At 35.0% G+C, this 21,099-nt stretch overlaps 1 protein-coding gene across 3 annotated transcripts in view; it reads right to left on the reverse strand.

Moving 5' to 3' along the window:
• Positions 1–21,099, reverse strand: part of Vrk1 (VRK serine/threonine kinase 1) — a 79,473-nt gene that overhangs the window by 48,728 nt on the left and 9,646 nt on the right. For 2 of the 3 annotated variants that reach the window (XM_058577722.1, XM_046440512.2), the window contains exon 2: positions 15,377–15,512. The exons of the other annotated variant lie outside the window; for it this stretch is intronic. The gene's annotated coding sequence lies outside the window, so the exon portion shown is untranslated. The remainder of the gene's footprint in view (positions 1–15,376; positions 15,513–21,099) is intronic. 3 annotated transcript variants of the gene reach the window in all.

Genomic DNA, 21,099 nt, shown 5'->3' on the forward strand with positions numbered 1-21,099 from the left:
TAGCAACTACCATGGAAATGAGAGAGAGATCCACTTGTCTCCTGATTCACACCACCACCCATAAAGCAATTACACCAAAACATAAACCAAAACCAAACAGAACTTGAATCTGATCAAGCCTATTAATTTACAAGATACGACAAGAAGAACATGATAAACTAATACAGGAATATGATCAGTAAACTCCTGTGGGAATCCTGAAGCACATACAATTTTCAACAAATGAAGGAGGAACCAGAATAGGGAAGAAGGAACTGGACTTTAAAAAACTTAAAATATCTAAAACAAAAGAAAAAGCAGGTAAATTTAAACCACAGTACTTAGGGGATGCAAGTTAACAATGAAAATAGGAAAGCGGTTATCATAAAAGATAGACTTTACTTGGGGTAAGCATGTGGAAATTGTGACTAGGATGGGAGATGTGGCAGGCAAAGTTTTATTTCTTGATTAACATGGTGCTCATGAGATCACCTTGAAAGATACATTCATTAAACCTGTTTGCTTGATACAGTTTTCTGTATTGTATATAATTTTAAACATTAAAAAACTACTCCTCCTATAATTAACAATCACTAAGGGATCAAAACTGGAAACCTTTTTATACTCAGTAAGCTCATCCCATTCCCAGTCAACAAAAAGAAGAAAGACTTCTAAGCAAAATCTGTACTTCATTTCCTGTGAACTATTAGTGAACTGTGTTCATTTTCTTTCAGATTGTTATTCTTGCTTTTTGTTGATAGGCAATTCTTATATATTACGTATTAAAGAAATTACTTCTTTGTATTGCAAGTAATATTCCCAACTTATCTTTTCACATTGTTTATTTTTAGCTTTTGGATTTTATGACACCCTCAGAAAGACCTCCACTGTTTAAAAAAAAAAAACTTTTAATGGCTCTCATGTTTTCTTTTATTATTTTATGGTATATATTTTGCTGGTAAAATTTTGATCTGTCTGTATTTATTTTGGTATGAGGTAGGAAACCAGCTTTTTCCAAATGGTTAATCAATTTTGTTCTTCTTTTTCTCACTTCTCATACACATCAGGGGAACCCACAGTGCTCAAGGAATTTAAATATACCATAGCAACCCAAGAAAACCAAGCACAAAAAATATTCACATAAAAGTGACTGGCAGGAGACAGGGCGTGGGGAAGGAACCACCCCTTATAACTCTCAGCTCCACCAAGGACTCTCTCAACATTCTACCTGAAGCCCCTTCCTTCAAGGGAAAACTGGGTCATCCTGTGGTTAAAGGGAAAAATGTAGAAGACCACAAAAGGAATTCAAGATGAAGGGAAAGTCTCCCAAAGATCTTCAGTCTATGCAATAGCCCAGAAACTGACCTAAAGTTAACTTATTACTAGTTAGCATATCATTAGCATTGCAGTTTGCTTCCCTCTGGTGTGTGTGTGTGGGGGGGGGAGGGGTGAGGGGACACTTATGCATGGGTAATAAAGAAGAAATTATGCCAGGTTTTGTTGTCAAATCAAGAGTCAATCAACCCCAGATCCACCTCAGGAAAAGGTGGAAAAACTAACACTGCCCAAATAAAATCCAAAATCCAAAAGTAAAAGTGAGCTCCACTGTGTAGATGGGACTCCAAGTTACTCTGCAGCTCAATCCATCTACTCTCACAGAGCGTTTTCTCTCAATTTCAATAAACCTCTGTCTTGCTTGTTAACCTCTCAGTTCTTGCTCAATTCTTGGCTCAGGATGTGAAGATCCTGGACCCAAGACCCTCTAGGGGACCCTGGCCTTGCTACAGGAACGAAAGTATTTACATATAGTTCCTAGCTAATTGATTTCTTTGCAAAAGTCAAAGAATGAAAAACATCAATAATATCTGAAACTAACTTTGTCCTTGGGTTAAAAGCATACTCACACCTAAGTTAGCTCCACATGAATGTTAAGGAATCACTGACATATACTCTGTGGCTCAGACAAAAATAAGTCACTATGACACAGAAATATTTCTTTAAAATGTACCTAGATGAAACTCCTACATGTGGTTCCTAACGAAAAAAAAGATGTGGAGGACTCCCTTCTGCTGCTCCCTATAATCTCAGGATGACCTCAGGCAACCAATGGCCATGTCAGTGCTCAGGGGCTGCTTCTCATGGGTGCAAGAGGCTCAAGGACAATGTATTAGTAAACAAGCATTTACTCAACATCTTGTCTCTTCAAAGTGTTGAGAGTTATAAAAAAAAAAAAAAATGTAAAGAAATGCAGTTAGTATACCACATACTTGTAGAAGGCATTTCAACATAACTGTTCCTAGAGGGAAAAAAAATTATACTTGGTGATGATGATTCTTTAATGTGCTTCTGGGTTATTTCTATTTGTTAACATTTTATTTAGAAACAAAATTCATATAAGACTGATCTATAAATTAATTGTCTTCTGTCATACTTAAGTATTAATAATATGCTCACTTCACAAAAAAAATTCTGGAAGCTTTTCTTCTTTTAACACAATCTAAAACATCAAAACAGCATTTAAATATCTATTCCTTAAAGGTTTTTTTAAAGACACCAACTGTGAAAGTCTGACAATACCAAGTGTTGGTAGAAGGTAGAACAACTGGGACTCTCTTACATTCTTTACCATTTCAACCATTCTGAAAAATCCATTTGACAGTAGTTAATTAACTGACCTAGCAATTCTTCTATGTATGTACCTAGGACAAATGAAAATATGTCCATCAAAAGACAAGTACAAGAATAATAGCAGCTTTTATCACAATTGCCACAAACCGGGAACCCACATACCCATTAACAAGAAAGCAAATATAACACAATGGATTAACTTCCCAAACACTATGTTGAGGGAAAAAAAAGCCAGACAAGAAGAAATACTATATGGTTTCATTTATGTGAATTTCAATAAAAACAAACCTAATCAATGGTGACAGAAATCAAACCGCGGATACTTTTTCAGGAGGAAATGACTTAAGAGTTGGAAGAAGGCATCATGAGGAAGGTACCTCAGGATCTGGCAATGTTTTAAAGCCAGTCTTGATGATACTTAAACTGTATGTTTACTTCCTAAAAGTTAATCAAAGTGTACACTTGTGATTTATTTCACTCTATTTATGCAAAATTAATAGTAAATTACACAAATCATGAGTTATAACAGGGTTCACTCAAAAGACAGAAAACATATAAGTAATTTAAACAGAATCTAATACAAAAATTATTAATTTATAAAAGGTGGTCAACCACTAAAGGGAATAAAAAACAATTTTAAGGAATGTGGGAATAGAAAATGCAGGCAAACTGTTACTATTTCAAAGGCTAAGTGAAAGTACCCAAGAGAGTACTCTTCATTGGAGTGGTTGTGGCAATACCCTGTTGGATGGTAGAGTTTTCTGGAGTACTGGTAAGCTGGAAGCCGGTCCATTGGAGAGTACTGGTGGGAGCAATAAGCTGCCTACTGCAGTGCTAAAAACACTCACAGTAGAGAAAGCACTGCTGGCAGCTGGACCTTGAGAGAGAGAAAAACGAACAAATGAAGAAAAAAGACACAACAGCAGCAAGAGAAGCCCCTTCCTCTGCTATGCCTTGCAGTGACCCCCTCTCACCTTCTACCAACAAAACCTAACATTACTCCAGAAAAGAGAAAATATTTACAGAGTCTAGCTCAAGTATTAAACAGAACAAAGAAGGGGAAAAACTGGAGTTGAGAGGCCATAAATTGATAACTGCACACATGTATAGAATGATATTCTTTTATATATGAATACACACTAATACAACAACAACATAGGACATTGTGATATCACAACATTGCCTAACGTCCTTTTCTGTCAATACTCTCATGTTCTTCCAAACAAAAGCTTAGTAGTGTGCCTCTCAAGGGATGCACTTACTTTGGAGAACAGGATTCTGCAAGCTTTGTCTGGGATCTGTGTCTACACCTGAGTGTCCCTTTCAATATCCTCCCATACTCCTGGTTGACCTCACTGCTCTGGAAGTGCCTGTTATTTTCTAGTTAAGGACTATTATAAGAAGCCAACTAGTTTCTGAGAATATAAAATCTGTTGTATCTCAATCTCCTTGTTCCTTTTCAGATAATTTCTGAAAGGGGAATTATTTAAAATCAAATCCCTGCTCTCAAAAGTAACATAAGCACAAGTCCTTGCCTTAGTAGTTAACGAGTGTTCTAAAATACTAATTTGAATTAAACAATTGCATTAGTACATTCCAGACTTCTTCTAATAATGAAACCAATATCTTCATTAAGGTTTCCATTAAAGAATACACTGGAGGGTACAACCCATAACCAAATTAAATCTTTCTGCATTAATTTCAGATAACTTCACTCAAATCTACTATAATAGTAGCCAATGCAACAGAGAGGTTTCGAAGAAAGAAAAAAGTTTTATCACATAATCCATTACATAATCTGACTGCTTCTTTTCCCTTTGATACTAACTGGAATGCAGATGCAACTGAAAAGCACATCAAGATGCAAATCAATACTGCCCTTTGCTGAAATCACTCACTGGTATATTCCATATTAGCATATTCACCAAAATTTAATTGTAAACAGAGTAATTATGGTACTAAAGTTATTAAATACACAAAGCAAGCTTGGAACTATACATATTCAAATAGAATTTCAGTGGCAGATCAACTTTTATATCTGAAACAATAGCCTAATTAATAGTCAGCTCTGATGATAAAATGGTCCTCTGTTTTTCAGATAACATTCCAAAAAAGTTCTGCTATGAATATTAAAACAAAGTTTTGTGAATAGATTTTAAAATTTCAATAGCTATATTTATCATAATATGGTACTGTATTTAGACAACTGGCATTTTTTCAAGTTCTGGATTCAAATTTGGAATTTTTTTTAATCTGCTGAGAGGGCAGGGTGGGGGAGAAGCTTGAATGGATCACAACAATGATACTAAGACACTAAGAGCTCTATGAATTCCTCATACCCATGCTGGGAAATTACAATGCTGTATAAAGCTCATTATACATTGCATGACTACTCAAAGTTTCCCTAGAATAGGTATGCATATAAGCTCCTTTATTGGGTCATATATTTTTATGAAATTTTCTTTAAAGTCTCAAACTTCTCTGATGTTTCATACTATACAGAAAGACACGGATTCAAGGATAATTTAGGACAAGCTGGACTACTCCTCATTCCACTAACATGGTACCAACACATTACCTCCACTCTTTGGCCTTTTCTTCCTTATACCACTCCCCACCCAAATACATTTATTAAAACCTTTCCCATACCTAAAAACCTATCTCTTCCTTGAAGTACTGGTTCACCTCTTCTTGCATATGAGAAAGGTTCACTATAAATTTATGGGCGGCCTGGATACAAAAATTGTCTTATTCACAATACATTATACTTTGTAGGAACTCCATAAATTTATTTTCTATAACTAAGAGGCAAAACGTTTAAGTCTGTTTTTAATCCAAGTCCCTAATGCCTAACTTTATGCTGATATCACCCAACTACAGAGGACACTGCCACTGCTTTTAAGCTAAGCAATCACTCCCTGTGATTATGTTATTTATTCTTCTTCAAAACTGTAATTCTCTTCCTAACTCATAATTCTTAACAGATGATATAAATCCTAGTTTTGAAAGAAAACAGGCTGGGCACAGTGGCAAACACCTGTAATCCCTCCCTTTTCTTTCCAAGAATCAAATCTACATGCCACTTGCACCCACTTCAAGTCCAACTTAGCATCCAATCCTAGCTTCCTTCTCTCCTATCACTATGTAAAAAAGCTATTCTCCTATGGAACATCAGGTCCTTCACCTCATATTCTATCCTCTCCAACCTTCTCAAGATTTATACTATTAATTCATCCTTCTCTCATATAATCAGTGTCTACGACAATTGCATCCTTCACATCAGTTTTGAAAAGTGCCTCAAGGCTCTCTTGATAAAAAATTTAAAAATAAAAAAAAATGTTTAATCCCCCTCCAATAGCATCCTTTATTTTCCTTTTCAATGCCAAATGTCTCAGTAATCATCTGTACTTGCTATAATTTCCTTTTTCCTCACATACTCGATTCATGCCACCTGGACTCCATTTACATGACTCCACTCTAACAACTCTTGCTAAGTTCATGACTGGCCACCACGTTATAAAATCCAGATGACATTTTCAATCCTTTCTTATTTACTTGCCCAATTGCACTCAACACTGTTGCTTCATTCTTCTTTTCTTGAAACAAACTCTTCCTTTTGCTTTGATTGCATTCTCCACTCAGGTTATTCACAGTTCTAGATAATTTGTGTGTACAAGTAACAGCTTTTTCTTTCAAAAAGCTTGCTGTCCTCTGTGAAATATAATTTTCCAGAACTGTACCAAAGGTAGAAGCATGCCTGGCCAACAAAGAGGAAGGATGCCAGTGTGGCCAGGGTGAAATGAGCAAAGAGAGTAGTCAGAGGTGAAATGAAGGGGCTAGCAGAGCCTTGAAGGCCACTGATGGGACTCAGACTTTGGCAAAAGGTCAGACTTTGGCAAAACCTACCTTCTACAAGGTTTTGGAACATATTATACTTGCATTTTAATTTGCAATGTTTCATTAAGAACATCTAAGTCAAGTATTTTCCCACTGACTTATTTCTTACCAAAGCTTTTACATTTTTTTATATTTTTCACTAACATGTATAAGTTCATTGTCAAAATACATTCCATCTATAAAATGAACTATATAAGCTTGAATCCAAAATTTTAAATACTTCATAGTATCTGTGTCAAAAAAGTCACCTCAGGGTAGGAAAGGGTTTATAATAGATCAAATTCATCCCTGAAAAGTAGATGATGGAGCTGGTTGCTATGGCACACACCTTTAATCGAGAGTGAGTTAGGAGGACAGCACATTCCAGACCAACCCTTGCAACTTGGTGAGACCCTATCTCAAAACAAATAGGAAAGGGAGGGTTGGGAATGCAGCCCAGTGGTAGAGCACCCCTGGGTTCATCACCAGTGCCACCAAAAAAAAAAAAAAAAAAAAAAACGTAGAGGATAGACTAAGCCTTATTCTTCTTTACATTTTATTAACTGAGCAGTTCTATTAGACTGAACAATTTGCATCTTTGGTCTGGCGCAGGGGTGGGGGTGGGGGGGTGGGGGTAGGAGTGGCTTGAGGAGTGAACCCACAGGCTCTTTACCATCTAGCTAACTAGCTTCCTTCTCTCATTTACATAAAATTTACCCTAGGAAATTTTATTTTTTATTTTGAGACAGTTTCTCATTAAGTTGCTTAGGGCCTTGATAAGTTGCTGAGACTGGCTTGGAACCTTCATTGATCCTCCTGTTTCTCCCTGCCTCCCAAGTAGCTAGGATTACAGGCATGCACCACCATTCCCAGATGCAAACTTTTTGACAAAAATGAATATTTTTACCATACTATGCCACTTACCTTAAAATAAAAATATCAAGTCCCATAAAATCCTATGTTATTACTATGTATACTGCTTGCTTCATTAACTCATTTGCTCAATAAATATTTATTGACAGCATACTGTGTCCAGCACTATTCTAGAAGACAGGGATAAAACAGCAAATGAAGCAGACAGAAAGTCCTAGCCTTGTGGAGCTTATATTTTATTCACAATAGAAAGATAAATTTTAAAAATTAAAACATGTAAAACGTCCAAGTGTAATAAGAGCTAAAAGGGGTGGGGGGAAGCAGGGACAAGGAGTTGGGGCATGTGGGGAAGGGGGATAGAATTTAAAACAAGGTCTGACAAACCTGACAAGAAAGTGATATTTAAGCAAAAATAAATAAAGTGAGAACAGACAGCCATGTCAATGATCTGGAGAAAGCATCCCACATATACGCAGGGGCAGGGGCAGGTGCAAAGGCAGGAACATGTCATGTCCATCTTGTTCTCAGACAAGGCACATCGCAGCTGGAGAACTACCCAAGAGAGAGAAATGGCTAATGTAAATGGGCACAGGGTGGAGAATATGTCCCACCCATGGGCCACTGTAAGGACTTAAACTTTAGTTCTGAGTGAGACTGGAAATCATTGAAAGGTCCTGAAAACAGAAGTACCATGCTCTGACTTGTATTTTAAAAGTATCACTAAGGTTGAAGCATCAAACATAGACTACAAAGCGGCAAGGCAGAAATAGCTAACAGTTGTTAAAATAGTATTGCTAATGCAATAAGCACTGAATGCATTCATCTTTATTGAGTAATAAAATATCAATTTTTTAAATAACTGTACTGACTGAGCCACTAAACAGAGAGGAACAGAATAACTTAAAGAGTGTTTTTTTGATTTTGTTTTGTTTTGAACTTTATCCAAGCTGCCCTCCCCTCCAAAAAAATAAAATAAAATAAATCTACAGTGCCAAGCAGAAACAATTGATCTTAGTGACAGATGGTCTAAGAAACACGCTTATCATCTCTTAACTCTACATTTCCTAAGCTTTCTCTTTATAACAGTTTAGTTCACCAGGAAATTAAACACTTGAACCCATCTATTCCAAAGGCATTTATAAAATACCTCCGTAGTATGTGCAGGAATCTGTGATGGGCTGAAAATTCAAAGATGAATAAATAGCAACCTTTGGTCTGCACTGAGCTTCATGCATTCACACAGTTATAATTTAAAATTATTCCACCAGCTTCAAATATCAATAAAAACTCTTCCAGGTAAACAATGTTTCTGAATGCTTTGGCAAAACTATAAAGACACTGAACAGTTGTAAACATCTAAAAAATTAAACTGTATCAGGCTCACAGAGGTGGGAAAGTGCCTCTTTCAATGATCCAAGTTTTTAAGATATCAAAGAGTCATGAAACTGCTGGTTCCTCTTTTCAATGAATGTCAGGAAGTTCTGAGCAAAATTATAAAGTTGCTTACATAAGTACCCATCATCTAAATCTAGGGCAATAACTGTCAATCTTGCCTTGGCTATATATCAATTAGCAGTAGAACTCTGGAATAATAATGACCCCATCCCACAACAGCCCCAGCATCTGTATATCTTAATGCTTCAGGGGACAATGAAGCACAGACTAGACCATTGGCCTAGATATTCGGGTACATATTCCTTTCTCCATTAAGTCATTCATATGCAGTGTAAATACTCTGTTATCTCCATGTCTACTGTATTTGAAGATTTTAATAAAATCTGGGCAAAAATATAAATTAGTGAACAAATGATTCAGGAGGAGCCCAAAACAAGGCTTTACCCATCCCTAGGCCAAAATGACTCATTTGTATTTCAAACTTATTTGGGATTAAGAATAATTACATGTTTTGGTGCAAATGGCTTCCAGCCAAACTATAGTAAGTCAAAGAATAAAATCAACAGAGATAATCGGTCAACAAAGAACTTCATCACCTCTTTCACTAAATTACATCAGGAACAATTTGAAAGCAATACATCTAAAGACAATCCTCTCACAAATGAGTCAGCTAATCGGAGGTTGACTAATGCATTTGATTAGTGCTAAGAAATCATCTGAAAAGTAAAATACAGAATTCTCAGTTTATACAGCCACTTCCCAGTAACGCAGAAAGTCTTCATCTAATTTCTTCTTTTTGTTCCCACAATTCTACATTTGTGACAATACTGTAAGAATATCCAATAAGGATAGAAAATGTGCTTTTTTAAAAAAAAATAACTTATTACCAATACCATTTGACATAAAAATCTGGGGCAGAGGAAAGGTAATGGACCTTCCTCTGGGTTTCTGTTTGGAACACCAACTCAATCCCTGGTTTCACTCAGAGAACCATGCCTATCAATATGACAGATACTCAAGCTATATGATACCTTTTGAAACAATAACCATGTAATTATCAAAATATAACACAACAAACCATGAAAATGCAGAAATGAACCTCCAGAGATAATGAACCCATAAATTTATAGATTTATTCCTAAAAAACATTAAGCTAAACTCAAACTGTGACACAATCTTTAGCAGCAATTGTCACACTAGTCATGTTTTCACACCTAAGCTGGAAAGAGCTAGGTGAAGACTCAGGCTTCAAACTCAAAAAAAAAGAGCGAATATAATCAAAGAAAGAAATTTTCCTAGTGACATTTTTTTACTTGTATTAAGAAAGTAATTAACATTAGACTACAAAATTTTCAGTAGAGTAAAATGCTTAAAATATAGTACTAGATGTGCTTACTCAAATTTTATTTTCTTAAATGATTTTTTTTAAAGTTCTAAAAAGGTTTTACCAACTGCAGAACAAATTTTTAACTGAGAACAAACACTATGTTCATTTCCAAACACAAGCCCAAGCCACCTCACTGCCACCATTCCCCCATCTCCCAGAAGGAATGGATTCTGTAAAATCTACACATAATTCTGACTTTTTATGCTGTGGGTAGAAGATTCATGCCTGGGTTCAAAAAGATCTCCCAGAACCAATAGTGAAGACACCAGAGTAACATTCAACTATTTCTAAAAGATTAGAAACTCATTGCACTATTGATGCAAGATAGTCAGACATTTTTAAAATTGGAGCAAGCCTAAGGATGTCACCTTTAAAGGGAAGGGATACCTGGCTCCTAACCCTGACCCCAGGGCAAAAACTAAAAGAAATGCTTCTTTATGTAAGGCAATACTAAAACTCCTCTAAAACCAGAAAATTTGAACTGTTTTACATAACACTGAGAATACTCAAAAATTTTGTAAATAACAGATTTTTCATTAACTCTTATGGGAGGGGAGGGCAAAATTAACCACCAAATTTTGTTTACAATTAATTCTCTAAGTGTTCACTTTTAAATCATGATACCTACTGAATAACATTTTTCCTGAATTACTCTTGAGGCAGAGTTCTAGGGGAGATTATTACTAAATATACTGAGAAAACTATGATGACTAAATAACGTAAGCATATAAGCATCATATTACAGCAAGAAAACACGAAAAAGCTTTAGAGTCTGAGAAGTTTTTCTAAGCAACACATAAGCCATAAAGAAAATTGATAAACTGACCAAAAAAATTGAAATTCTACACAGATTTTTTTAAAAATGCACCATGAACAAACTCAAAAGACAATGAAAAATAGAAGCAAGAGCTTCTCTACATTGGATATTGTGAGCATAAGACAAAAGGCTAATTTTCTATTATTTAAAAAAATCCTTGAAATGGTAAGAAAAATAAGATAAAAGTCTAATCAAAAAAAAAAGGAAAATGGCAGACCAGCAAATTCATAGAAAAAAAAAAAAGAAATATAAATGGTTTTTAAAAGTAAGCTTCTTATTACAGGAATTTCCAAATGCTTACAAGTTACAAAGTGATACAATGAGCGCCCATATATATATATCACTCTATTTCAAAAATGAAACACATGGTCAATTTGTTTCATTTATCCCAATGCACTAGTTCCTCCTAAGATTATTTTAAAGCAAGCCCCAGACACCACAACATTACAAATAAAAATGCTTTTAACAGTTACTTTTAAAAATATATCTATTATACATCATTGCCTTAGAAAATTAACAGTTCCTAATAAGGTTCAAATCTCCCCCAACTACCTCAAAATATATCTTCTTACATGCTGATCTCCAAACAAGACCCAAAAACTAGTCACTGCATATGGCTGATCTGTCTTTGACTCTCTTTGCAAATGCCACCTCCCTATTTGTTTTTCTTCTTGTCATTTGCCTGTAAAATTTCCCACATTTTGAATTTTGATGATTGTAGCTCTATAATCATTTAATATTTTTTGTTATTGATATTGTTGCTCAAATTGTTCTACCTCTGGTGTCCTTCAGCCAAAGACCACCAGGAATATACACAGTGAGGAATAGTGGAGCATGTGAGTAAGGGGATGATAGAATCTATTCCAGGATTTGGGCATTGCTTTGGTAATTTGGGAAATGTTTTAGGAAAAACCTTTGGATATTGTGAGAAAGTGGGACAATTCTATAACTGAGTATCTCAATTAATCTGATCTAAGCTGGGGTACACTAAAAGAAAGACAAAGCAGCCATTAATGAAGAAGAAAATCACGCATTCAGGCTAAGTACTCTGTAGGCAGCACACTGACCTTAGTTTTGGTTTTGTCTATGCTTTGCCTCATTTTATCATGACCTGAAAGAAAACTTGTCCAAGGTATTCTGTGAGACTCATCATGTTTACCAGGAGAAAACATGGCCTCACTGAATGCAGGCCAGCTTCTGAACGGCAGGGCTGGTTTTCTCTTTTTTCCTTTCTCACTAAAAACAGAACCCCTTTGTGTTGTCACTGTTTCCTTTTGAGAGGACCAACAGTCTTAAAAATGTTTCCTTGCTTTCCGCTGCAAGATGTTCCAGATTACTCCTATTCACTTTCCTGTTCCAAACCTAAAATCAGCCACTCCTCCAAGGGGCCTTGTTTCCTTTCAATTGAAATCACTATTTGGAAACCAAAATCCAGTCCCAAGATAGTCACTATTCCCAGATTGTCATTACAACCTGGAGTGAGCTACAAGAATTCTTTATCAGGAAAACTATATCACTATACTGGCATTTCCTTTTCAAATTTAGGATTACAGGATTTTTGGATAATTTGATTTCATATTTGCAACTCTTTTCTCTTGTTAAAAATCTTAGTTCCTATTAATGTTAGTCTAAATACGTAATAATTTTTTCTTTAAATTTTTAAAATTTTATAAAACATTTGTTTCCAAAGCACAAAAAACAAAACATGTGTCAGAAGCACAACTACTATTTCTTCTCTCCTTATTCTTTCTCTTTCTCCATAGTAGCTGCTTTTTAGTTTTTGGTTTATACTTCCTGTTTTCTCTTTATAGATATCAAAAAGACATTTATCCGCATCCCCCACTACCTAGAAAACAGGTCAAATATGATACATCTTGTCCTACACCATGATTTCTTTCACTAACAACACAGCTTGCAAATAAATAGCAAATTGGCTCAGCTTCATCCATTAATAAAATGCAAATTAAAATTATTAAACTGACATTTTTCTGCCACATATTAGCCAAATTCAAAGAGTCAGAAAATGCACTGGGTGGGCTGGGGATTTGGCTCAAGCTGTAGCGCGCTCGCCTAGCATGCACAGGACGCTGGGTTCCATCCTCAGCATCACATAAAAATAAAATAAAGATGTTGTGTCCACCGAAAACTAAAAAATAAATATTTAAAAAAATTCATTCTCTCTCTCTCTCTCTCTCTCTCTCTCTCTCTCTCTCTAAAAAAGAAAGAAAGAAAGAAAATATACTGGGTTAGTAAGAGTATGAAAGAGAAAAAAAAAGCATATCAATTTGGCATTATCTATCAGAATTTAAAACGCATATTCACCCTTCAGCTCACCAAGTCCACTTTTAGTGGTTTATCCTGCTACACAAGCTGGAATGCCTGCCTGGATATTTACTGCAACAATGTATACAGTAACAGAAAACAAGAAACATCCTTAACTTAGATCAAGAGGGGACTTATTAAATCAATGATGGTATAACCACAGAATGGAATATCATGCAATTTTTAAAATGAAGTAGATCTACATACATCAATATGGAATACTCTACAAGATATATTGCTAAGGGAAAAATGTAAGAAAGAACCATGTATTTGAATATGCCTATGCACATAAAAATAAAGAAATCTCTGATTCATATGCTACAAATAATTTTTTATATATTTATATATATATAAAACTGGCACCCAGAAAAGTTGCACAACCATCACAAAACACACACACACACACACACACACACACACACACACGGCTGACTGCTAGAAACCTATGTAATTAATTAGTAACAGGCAATGCCCTAGGGGTAAGAGGCTTACTTTTCATTTTTTACCCTTTTATGAAACTTTTTAAATTTATTATTTGTGGTACATACGTATTAACTTTTTGATTAAGATATTTTTTTAAAAATTCTTCATAAATAATTAAAAGAACTTGATTAAATAAAATGTCAAAGTAATGCTTTCCAATGTTCTTAGTTTGGAATCTGCCAGTGCTTCTGTAATATCAGGTTCAGTACAAGTTGGCCCTACCAATTGCCTCAAGTAACACTACAATTAACTGTGTAGAAAAACAACTCTCAGTATCTTCATTTGCAGACAGATCATGCCTGAATGTTTTGATGGTGAAGACTAGTCAGTCTTTAAAGAACAATACAGCTTGTACTCTTCAAAGAATAATACATCTCTAAAAGACCAGTAACTGAAAATGAACACCGACATGAAGTTCTTACATTAACACAATGATTTATTTTTGCTCAATTATGAATGACTGAATCTATACCAGAAATCATTTAACCACTAATTATAACATACAACACTTACGTATAAATGAAATGTAATACATTATTGTTAGGCATCTATGTAGCAGGCTGTACATTAACTTAAACATATTATCTCAATTTTTTACAGTAACTATAGAACATAGGCCTTATTATACTGACTGTACACAGAAGGAAACTGTCCATAAGGGAAACTGAATAATTTGTCCATGGCCTCACAACCACTAAACAGCAAGGCCAAAGTTCAAAATATATGTATGCAAAGTATAATTTTTGCAAAAATACCCTTTTCCTAATTAAAAAACACACATATTGTAAACAGATCATTTGCAAAACTAAAAGTCTTAAGGTGGTAAAATATTTGCTTTAATTACTAATAATACAGCCAAAATTATAATTTTCATAGAGTATAAAAAATAAAACAGAAATATTTTCATATTATTATAAACACATATCTCACAGCCTAACTCTACTAAGTAAAATGAGTGTGGCTTTTAAAGATTAAAAGAACAAAAGCAATAAATCACTGAAATAAGTCTTCAAAAATATGTTTTAAGTTGCTTTTTAAAATGGGTTAGCCAGGCATGGTGGCACATACCTATAGTCCCAGCTACTAGGAACACTAAGGCAGGAGGATCACTTAAGTCCACAAGTTGAGACCAGACTGGGCAACAGACACTCCATGTTGAAATACGTGTGTGTGTGTGTGTGTGTGTACACAAAATCAGTTTGAAAAAACTTGATATTATAAACCACTGCAGGATATGGGGGAGGGGGGTTAGAAAATATTACATATATAAAAATAGTACATTTAATGAGACTATCTTCTTGGTTCCAGTGCAAAACCCTGAAGATTCTAAAGTCAGTTTCTTCTGTAATATCAGCATCTGAATGATGGCATTTTTGTTAACACTTTTTACTAAATGGTCCAGACAAAATCAACTACTCAACAATCTAATCTGCCTACATACAAAAGAAGCAAGATAAAACTCTCAGCACTGGGGCATGTTAAGAGCACTGAGCATACACATCCCTGTATGCATTTCACAGCACTAAAGACACTGTATTGCCACTGGCAGTATATCTGTCAGTCTCTTTTGACATATTTTGTCAGAATCTGGAAATCGGGAATCCTGTCTTACTCACCTTGGTATCTCTTGAGTCTAACATGATGAGAAACAAACGGATATTTCCCAAGAATGGGCTGAATTAAAGTCATGGTCCAGGTCCACCTCCTATGAATTCAGACAAGACCCAACTTCTCCAGGTCTTTTTTCTTAACCTGTAAAATGAGAAGCTTAGATTACAGTCCAAGCCAGGCATTTTACCGGTTTGTAGGGAAAGGTATAGTTCATTTTAGAACCAGTAGGAACACAAAGGATATACATTTTCTAATCTAAGATAATCTACAATCACATATGTTGCCAATGGAAGGTCTGGGAATTCTTTTAACCCTCCTGCTCACTACAGAATGACAACTCCCTGAACACAATAGAAGAAAAAATAAAGAAAAAAATGTTTTGAGTTAAAGATAAATCAAAGTGAACATCAAAGGTTAATGAATTCAATAATAAAAATAATTCAATTTTTAAATGGGCAAAAAGGATTTGGATAGACATTTCCCCAACAGAGATAAGCAAATGGCCAATAAGAACCCAAAAAGATTCAAACTCATGAGTCATTAGGGAAATAGAAATCAAAAACAGGAGATACTACTTCATACCCAGGTATAAACAAAAAGGCAGACAATAAATAACAAGTATTAGTAGCATCTGTAAAGATTGGAATCCTTTACACATTATTAGTGAGAATGTCAAATGGTGCAGCCCACTTTGAAAAACACTTCATTAGTTCCCAAAAGTTGAACCCAGAGTTATGGAAATACACATCTAAACAACAATTCGTACTCAAAAGTTCATAGCAGCATTATTTACTATAGCCAAAAAATGTAAGCAACCCAGCATTCCTTGACGAATGGGTAAATAAAATATGGTATATCCATACAATGGAATATTATTCATCAGTAAAAAGAAATTAAGTCCCAATATATGGTAGAACATGAATAATCTTAAGAATATGTTAAATTAAAGAAGCCAACCATAAAGGATCACAAAGTGTATAATTCCGATTATAAAAAATTTCCAGGATAAATTTATAGATAAAAATCAGAAGGTGAATTCTTAGGAATGTAGGATAAATGGATGGTGACTGCTAATGGGTAGGGGGTTTCTTTTAGCACTGATGAAAATATTCTGAATTTCATTATAGTGATCACAAGCCTGTAGATATACTAAAAACCACTGAACTGAAACTCTTTAATATATTGTATGATATGTGAGTTACATCTCAAACTTTTTTTAAGTCAATGAAAGGAAAAATGTAACATCAAGAATAACAAAGGAAGGAACACCAGCTACACTAAGTAGTACCATTCTGTGGAAACCAATCTAGACCTACTGAAAGTTAAGAAGTCACCACAAAGCAGGATGCTAAGAACACAAAAGCAGCAGCAAATGATAGATTTTCTGTTATTCTAGATTTTCATTTCATGGAAATCTGGCTCCTGACTTACCCTTCTCTCAAGGACCTAGCATGCAAACCTGATACAGAAATGTATAAGGTATGCCACTTTCCTGGAGCAAATATTAAAGATGGGAGAGAGAATTTGTCAAGATTAGAGCTCATTGATCATGAATGACTTCTGCTTATTCATGAACTCCACATTTCATCTATGATTCGTATAAGTTCAAATAAGAAACTAAAGGAAACAAAAAATAAAATGAATAGCATGTACAGATGACTTTCAAAAATGAAACTGGTATCCTCATTCATAAATTGCTAACACAGAATGATGAGCTCCTCCTAACAAAGGACAAGAGTTCGTGTGCCAGTAAGATGAAAAGAAGATGCCTGAACAGAGATTAGTCAACATGTCCTTCATAAGCCACTAAGATATGGATGCATATTCATACCAAGATAATATAAACCTGGGAAATATCATAAATACATTAGAAAATAGAATTCAGATACAAGATTCTAACAAGTCTCAATAATACTGCAAAACTAGGTTCAATGATCTAGCAAATCCAAGTCAGAGTGAAATCAGAAAACATTCCATCCAAATTCTTCAATTTACAGATGAAGCTGAGGCCAGAGGGATTTAATAACATACCCAAATTCAGAAGGCTCAGTAAAGGTAACTGAAAGCTGAAAATAAAATCCTAACTCCCAGGCTGTGTCCACCTGGCCCAATGTAACCTGCTACACTTGTACAGATTAACTGTGTAAATTAAAAAAAAAAAAAAAGAAAGAAAGAAAAAAAAATCCTGACCCCTACTTTACACCAAAGTCAATTCTAGAATTCCTAGAAACTTAGACCTAAAAGTGAAAGACAAAATATAAAGCATCTAGAAACAAGTGAATATTTTCATAACCATGAGGTAGCAAAAACTTAAGTGGAACACTAAAAGCACTAACCATAAAGGAAAAGATTAATAGAAATTAATTAAAATATAGAATTTCAGTTCATCATAAACACATTACAAGAGTAAAACAGTAAGCCACATAGAAGAGGGCTTTAGAATTCAATATTCAACAAAAGATTGTATTCAGAATTTACATACAGTCTAACATTTTGATATGAAAAAGGACAGAAAACCTGAATTGTTTAAAAAGGTGGGGGGCGGCAAAAGCTGAATACTTTTCAACAGTGGAAATATAAATGGCTAACAAATACATGAAACAAGGTGCTCAAATCATAAATCATGAGGAAATATTAATGAAAATCACACTGAGATCTTCTATGCAACTGTTAATATGGTTTTAAAAGGGTTTTTAAAATTGCTTAGCTGACAGTTTCAAGTAGAAGCGAGGCTTAAGAGCAATTGAAATTCTTTATGTTGGGAGGAATATAAACTGGTACAACCACTTGGGAAAACTGGCAATATCTATCAGTATCTATTCAAGCAAAAGACATTACAGCATACACTATGATCAGCTGTTCTACTCCTGGATATACACCCAACTAAAACTAATATGTGTACCAAAGACATCAACATACTATAATTACTTTAAAAATGTTACCAAAACTAATAATTACTTTAAAAATGTTACCAAAACAAAATAATTCTACTTATTCATAATTATCCAAGTATTAACTATTTAATATCTATCTGTAATAGAATGGATAAATTCTAGTATATAATTTGTGGTGGCTTTAAAAAACGGCCACAAATTCTTTGGTACAACTTCCTAATGCTGGGCAGTCTATGTTCCCTTTCCTTGAATCCCGGCAGGCTGTGTCTATTTCAATCAAGAGTGTGACACAAGTGACGTTATGACTCTGAAGCCAAATCACTATCAGGAAGATACCTCTGGGAACTCAGCCAACATGCTGTGAAAAGCATGGCCTTATGGCCCCCATGAAGGTTACTTCAGTCAACAAGCCTGGATGATCCTGGTCTTCAAGACATCCCAGTCAAGATACTAGAAACAGGAGTGATGGAGCCTCTAACTCATTCTAGACCCCAACCATTGTAGAGCAGTGACAAGCCATCCCTGCCAAGAATTTATGAGCATGACAAAATGTTTTTTACACCACTAAATTTGGAGTGGTATGTCATGCAGTAATCAGTAACAAAAATTAGTGTGTTTGGCAGTAACTGATGACCAGACTACAAAAATAACATGGGTAAATCTCAGACAGTACAATGAATGGTAAGAATCTTGCAAAAAGTTAGGACAAAGTATATATTACCCCATTTACACGAGTTCAGAACCAGACAAAAGTAATCTATAGTTAAGAAGTCAGAACAGTGGTTACCTTGGTGGAAATTTCACTGGAAAGGAGCACAACAGAGGTATCTGGGTGCTAGAATAATCCATATCTTGATCTGGGTAGTGGTTATTATAGAGTTGAGTTTGCATTTTTTTGTTATACTTCAAAAAATGTTTTAATCAGAAGAATCCAGTAATCAAATAGATGCAAATGTGTGAGGAAGAAATGAAGAATGACTCCAAGCCTCCAGGCATGGAGACTAGGTACTGTCATTAACTCAATAGTTACGCAATTGTGGCAAATAAATACAGGATCGAAAAGCAGCAATCATGTCCTGTTCATTTTGTATTCCACTATCTACCAGTCCTTAATCCAAGTCATTCCAAGATACTCCTCTCATTTTCATCCTACCTCTATGACCCCCTTCTTGGTGACCTACATTGCCTCCTCTCTGTCTAGTTGCCTTTTTAATTTCAGGACTTTCCACCCAGGCTTCTCTCCTCAATTCTCTTTTCAATCTGCACACCTAAACATGTGGATAGTCTTTTATCCCCCATAATTCCAATCTCAGCTGGTACAACTTCCATAATTCCAGTCTCAGCTGATGACATCATCACATACTTGTTCTTTTAAGCTACAAATTTCTAATTTGATCAGGAACCAGGATTCCAAAATATCTTAACAAGTTGAGTTAGGCCAGGCACGGTGGTATACGCCTGTAACCCAATGGCTCAGGAGACTGAGGCAAGAGGATTAAAAGTTCAAAGCCAGCCTCAGCAAAAGCAAGGCACTAAGCAATTCAGTAAGACACGATCTCTAAATAAAATACAAAATGGGGCTAGGGTTGTGGCTCAGTGATTGACTATCACTGAGTATAATCCCCAGTAACCTCCCCCAAAGAAAAATTGAAATTATCAAGAGCTCTGTAATGTTTTGAACAACCAATAATAATAATAATAAAAAGAAAGAAAAATTGAAATTAGCCAAATCCATTAAAAATAAACTTAAGATCATAAATATAAGCTCCCATGCCTGTGACCTAAAACTAATGCAAAACAGCAGAATGAAGAGACATCTTAGTCAGGTTTTATTCAAGTCTAGGCTCAATATATGGTATGGTCATCCAAATAATGTAGCTATATATTAATAAAAATACAATATGTAGAAAAAGGAAGGCAATATTTTCCCCAGAGTAACAGAAGAAAAGTGCAGTATCTAGAATAAGAGATGCAACTCCATTTTTTTAATACATTTTTTTTAATATGGAGTACTGTTCTCAATTCTAAGCACTATAACTTAAAAATGGAATTTTAGGGCTGGGGATGTGGCTCAAATGGTAACGCACTTGCCTGGCATGCGCAGAGCGCTGGGTTCGATCCTCAGCATATTTATTTTATTTAAAAAAAAATATGTTGTGTCCACCGAAAACTGAAAAATAAATATTTAAAAAAATTCTCTCTCTCTTCTATCCCTCTCTCTCTCTCTTTTTAAAAAGAAATGGAATCATAAAATATAGAAAGCCACCAGTGTGGTGAGCCAACATAAAACCATGCCATGTAAGAAATAGCTAATGAACTCAAGATGTTTCACCTCAGAAAGATTGAGAACACTTGATGACTTTTCACATATTTGAAAGGATGTTACATGGAAGGGGGATTCGGCTTGTTGTATGTGTTTCTAAAAGAACAGAGTAGAAAGAATAAGATTGACGATAAGAACTTTATCAAAAATCTATCAAAACTTTAATAAAGAAAGATAGGCTGTCTCTAGAGCAAGGTTCTCAACTAGGGATGAATCTGTCCCCTGGCCACTAGACATCATCCTACAATGCAAACAATCCCCAACAACAAAGAACAACACCTCTAAAATGTCAACTGTTTAAGGGTTGAAAAACTCTGCCCTACATGTAGTACGTTTCCTTCACTGGAGTTCTCTGTCATTGTATATAAATAATACCAGCCAATCTCTAGATGATGTCCAATAAATGATTTTCAAGTATGGAGAGAACAAGTCACAAAAAGACATTGTTCTGCATAACTCCGGAGCTACAGAAAATCACCTTCAGGTATGTTAAGGTGATAATGATGATGGT

Source organism: Marmota monax, unplaced genomic scaffold (genome assembly GCF_021218885.2).
Source record: "Marmota monax isolate L192 unplaced genomic scaffold, Marmota_monax_Labrador192_F-V1.1 WCK01_AAM20220418_F8-fsc00017, whole genome shotgun sequence".
NCBI lineage: Eukaryota > Metazoa > Chordata > Mammalia > Rodentia > Sciuridae > Marmota > Marmota monax.